The 5383-nt window shown below is 35.4% G+C and overlaps 1 long non-coding RNA gene across 1 annotated transcript; it reads right to left on the bottom strand.

The window, feature by feature from the left end:
- Window positions 1-2293: 2293 nt before the first annotated feature.
- Window positions 2294-5153, bottom strand: LOC135749375 (uncharacterized). The gene is made up of 5 exons (XR_010532357.2): window positions 5061-5153; window positions 4411-4508; window positions 3228-3359; window positions 3084-3145; window positions 2294-2565 (listed from the first exon to the last, which is right to left on the bottom strand). It is a non-coding gene; the product is annotated as an uncharacterized lncRNA (long non-coding RNA).
- Between the last annotated feature and the right edge of the window lie 230 nt (window positions 5154-5383).

Genomic DNA, 5383 nt, shown 5'->3' with positions numbered 1-5383 from the left:
TTTGTTTTTGCCAGTTTAACTTTTTATTACCAAACATATAACTTAATAGCAGAAAGTAAAATCTTCACAGCTTTAGTCAACACACACATTTGAAAGTGCAAACTTTTATAGAATAGCAAAATAGAAAAAAATACCAAACTTAAATAGAATAGCAAAATAAAAAAATATATCTAATCCAGACATGTTTTTCCCAAGTACACTCTAAAAAACGTTGGGTTAAAATTAACCCAACTTGGGTTGTTTTGCAACCCAACGCTGGGTTAAATATGGACCAACCCAACGCTGGGTTATTTTAACCCAACAAGTTGGGTTGTACAATCAACCCAACTCGTTGGGTTGATTTTTTAACCCATCTTTTGGGTAGAAATAACTTTTTGTTGGGTTGAAACAACCCAATGTTTGGTTAATGTGTTTAAAGCTGAAATTTTGTGGTTTAAATTGCTTTCATACCTTTCATTGTGGTGTCTATAAATAACAAAGCATAGATTTAATTGAAAAAGAATATTTATTGCACATGAACAATAAAAGAGTACATAGCCCTACACAAACAATCAACTTTCTGATAAAAAATATATTAGTTTTATATCTCATAATCTAAAATGACAGATACCCAGTTAACATTACAATTAGATCAAGTAAAAAGTTGTACAAGTAAGGGATAATGTATTGGCAGCATGTCATCACAGAAAAAAGCCCCAACAGTTTCTTCAGGACAAATGTCACGAACACATTGGTTTAATCATTTGTAAATTTAATGTCGGATATGTAATTAATAGTCATTGATATTTAATTTTTGTGTAATATTAAACAGTACCTGTCAAAATTATTTGCAGCATCAGAGTTTTTAGTTTTGAGCAGTAGTAGAATGTCTCAACTGGCCAATCAGAAACTAGCATTTTAGAGAACCGTGTAATAAGAAATGGTTAATGTAACACATAAGATCAACACAAAGTTGCACAAACAGTCAATATACAGTGTTTCCCACAGGATTTTGATAGACTTGTGGCGGTGATGACGTCACATTCTAATTAGCATATATGTGACGTCATCACGTGTTTCCGTTTGATCGAGTGTTGGCACCTGAAATATGTTTCACTTCTACTCTTTGATCTGTTACGTTATATTGCATTTTAAAACAACTGATTGCTATTATTTACATATTATCAGTTCTGTTGTCAGACATAAAATGAGCAGACTATAGCCCTATTCGGAGGGGATTAGTTTTACGATTGTAGATGGCGTAATGTAATTTTACCACAGGACGTCTGTAATATTGATGGTCAATTCGGACGGGATTAGAAATCTCAGTTAAACATTCAGAAGTGGGAGGGGTAACTCGATTGCGCAGCAGGTCACCTCTCTCGTTGTCATGTGCACGTTGCTTCTTGATATCAACATGACACAGACGAGAAAAACTCGAAACACTGTGTTTAATTTCAGTTTGGGGAGAACGTCAGTTTCAGGAACAGTTCTGTGCCTCTGAGAAGTGAATTTGACTTTTTAAAGTGTGTTATTCAGGAACTGACTTGCCACTGACTTGTTTTTCGCCTAGAATCCAAGTAAATGCTTAACTTAAGCGCTTTTATATTTGAAAGAAACTGGCAAAATAACAGGAAATTACGAAACGTACGTGCATGTTTACAGCTGGTATATAAATCACCATACATTTACATTGAAGTCTTACTGCTGTTGCTCTTCTCATCAATGTCTTGTTATGAGACCCTTTTTATTTAAATGCGAGTTTTATTGTCGCGTATAGCGCAGACAATTGGGTGCAAATTCAGAAATATGAGAGAATACACAGTAACTGTTACACAAAGTTACAACAAAACACGTGCGCAGGCATATCGCATTATAGAGAGGGAGAGAACAGGTGTGTGTGTGTGTGAAACACTAATGCTAACTTTTCGTCAGGGTCATCGCCGTCTTCTCTGTCAGTAAAATTTGTGACTGTTATCGTTTACGCGAAAAAGGAGGAACGGACATTGAAACACTGCCACCTTTTCACGCTCATGTGTGAGAGAGAGAGAGAGAGAGAGAGAGAGAGAGAGAGAGAGAGAGAGAGAGAGAGAGAGAGAGAGAGAGAGAGGCGCGCGCTGCATGCAACATAGAAAGGGAGGGCGCGCTGAGTGCTTGCAACAATGAATTAAGAAGTTTTTAAACAGTAAAATATAAATGTAAATGGGGATCATGAAAAATCTATTTGTGGCGGCCAGCGCTGATTCTGTGGCGGTGCGCCACGAGTAAATCAACGTATGGGAAACACTGATATATGATCAACATGAATTATCACCTTAGAAAGGGATTCTGTTCTTGGGAGTTTGTAAACAACAGTCTTCAAAAACACCCACACTGATGTGCACTGCTTAGTAAAATGAATGTCCAAAACATAAAAAAAGTTTAAAACATGTCAACATCACCAAGGAGGGTGTATTGCTGGAGTGACTGTCTGTCAAAAACAACGAAGGCTTGATGGCAGAGATCTCAATCTTCCAAGCCAAGGACAAATGGGAATGGTTTTGTCACCTCAGCCTCTCAGAAGAATGCAACCATGTTGGTCCCAACCTGTTGAAACAGACAAAACACTTGTTAGAATGCAGGCAAAGACTCTAAATGCATTATTTATTATATTATTATACAAAACTAAACAATTCATATTTCATACACACAAATGTACCATCTAGTTTAATTGTCATGAAATGTATACATTTCTGTTTTACTTCAATAACCTTACAATGAACTCTTTGTTCATGCCAATAACTCAGATTCACAGTAATTTCAGATTCTGCCACGTCACTTTACCTGGCAGTAAGCCCAATTTTTTAGATTTTGCAACAACCTGCATACTTTCCCTTATTATTTAATATAGCCAACACTTTATTAGCATATATTATGTAACGAATACAGGGCTGGACATTACTGTTTGTCCCTTAAGTTAATGTTTTAGAATTGCGAGTGAAAGACAATTTTTCTTGTCCGAGTTTTTTTCTATTCCTAATTGTTAACATGTCTAGTTCACAAACAAAATATTAAATGTTTTAGGTTGCTTGCAAAGCAAAGTGTGCAATACTTCCATTACTTACATGTAGACTTAAGATTTTCTTCCCACTTTTGTAGACAGGAGTTGGAATATCATCATGGGGTTCTGTAGAGATAAATGTTTGAGTTAAATTAGTAACTTTATTGTCATAATACACAGCAAACAACTATTGTATTACCAAGTGTACCTGGAGGTTATTTGTTGGTGCTCCTGGTTCTTGGCTGGGAAGTTGCAGGATTCTGTCTGTAAAATGCAATGCCCAAGTTTCAAATAGCTTTTCGGCATGGTCAGGGAATAACACAGAGACGTCTTGTGAACTCTGAAAATGACAAATCATGCATTCATTTTCAAAAAAAACTTTAATGTAAATTTATGCGATAATAAATGCTATATGGCTTAGCTTGTCAGTGAACTACGGCTGTGTGTAGTCAATGGTGCTTTACCTGTTTTCAGATGATGGCAATTTACTACTAATCACAGAACCGGCTTTACCGATGAGATGCGCTTGACAATTTTATACAATTAAAGAAATAGTTCGGCCAAAAATGATATTAAACTTATGATTTACTCACCCCCAAGCCATCCGAGATGCATATGTCCATCATTTTTCAGACTAACACATTTTCAGTTATTTTAGAAAATGTTTTAGATCTTTCAGTTAATCAAATGTAAAGTTATGGGGTCCACTCCTTCAAGTCCAAAAAAATGTGCATCCATCCTTCACAAAATAAATCCATATGGCTCAGCGATGATAAACAAATACCTTTTGAGGGTAATCCATGCAGTGTTGTTGTAGAAACATAACAAAAATAACTAGCTTCTGCTAATGCCGCCATCTTGGTCGCGTCCGCAATCAAGATGAGAGCTGTGCTGAATACAGAGGAGTCTAAGATGGCGGTATTACCGGAAACTAGTTATTTTTGTTTATAAAGTTTTAAATATGGATATTTCTACAACAAAACGGCGTGGATTACCCTCAGAAGACCTTTGTTTAACATCCTGGAGCCGTTTGGATTTCTTTTGTGAAGGATAGATGCACATTTTTTGGACGTGAAGGAGTGGACCCTGTAACTATACATTTAATTAACTGAAAGATCTAAAACATTTTCTAAAATATCTCAAAATGTGTTCGTCTAAAAAATGATGGACATATGCATCTCGGATGGCTTGGGGGTGAGTAAATCATGAGTTTAATATAATTTTTGGGTGAACTATTCCTTTAATCGTGCAACCTTACATACCACTTTTGAAAATGACATACTCACAGCAAAATAAGCAGGAATTCTTAATAAAGAAATGCTTTGATATGCCTCATTGTAATATCAACATATAACTTTAAATTATAAAAAACAAGTGCATTTTCATGTTACCTGTAAATAACTTTGTAAAAGCTGGTATCAGAACCTCAAAGTACCATTGTTTTAGCTTCTCCGGGAAAAAAAATTATCCATCTTTTATCCGTCAGGGTCTGAGGAAAAAGGGCCAAAACTGTGATTTAAGTGGGCATCATTTCTCAGAAATAAAAACATTTGAAAAATACAAAAATGTCTGTAACTTACACAGACCAAGTGAGAGTTCACAATATGTGACCCTGTCTGTGAACTCAAGGCTAAAGTTTCATGATCTAAACATGATATTAAAAGCATCACTTTGATTTCAACTTTTACAACAAACGATTATTTATTTAAAACGTACACGTTTCTTCCTCATATTAACGTTATATATTTCAAACTGGATTTCTAAACCATTAGAATACGTTACATTCTAACGTTATTTAAATGACGTTTCTAAAATTATCAAAACAAGCCGTGTTTTAGACATATTTCATAAAACGTTTGATCAAACGAAATATTTAAATCATTTAAAAGCAAGCATAAACATAGTTTAGATTTACTGGGCATTACAGACTAGCCAACGGAAGCTAATAACACTTTTAATAAGAGTTATGTCATGTGAACCATCATTTTGCATACTTTTGCATTCAGAAATAGTTTAAATGATTAAAAACAATGATACAAACCTTTTCCTTCAAATAAATCAGAAATAAGTCGATGAAAAACTGTTCATGAATCCTGAGGTAAAACTCCCGCGTATCGTTGCAGTGAGAGCCAGGAGTTCAGCTGAGCTGACACGTCTGTGTGGGGGGATGGGAGGAGTTCTCTCTGGGGAAGAACAACACTGACACCCGGTGGTCGCGCCGGGAACATTCCGACTTTGTGTAATTAAATTTTACAATTGGCGTTAACTTTACAAACTGACTGCAAATTTGAACATTATACATATATATTCTCGCCTGAACTTATCTTTAAAATACATTTTGTGGACTAGAGAAAGTAATATTGA

The sequence above is a fragment of the Paramisgurnus dabryanus genome, chromosome 16 (assembly GCF_030506205.2).
Source record: "Paramisgurnus dabryanus chromosome 16, PD_genome_1.1, whole genome shotgun sequence".
NCBI classification, from domain to species: domain Eukaryota; kingdom Metazoa; phylum Chordata; class Actinopteri; order Cypriniformes; family Cobitidae; genus Paramisgurnus; species Paramisgurnus dabryanus.
The sequence above is the reverse complement of the archived record's forward strand: the minus strand, read 5'-3'. Positions and strand labels throughout refer to the sequence as shown.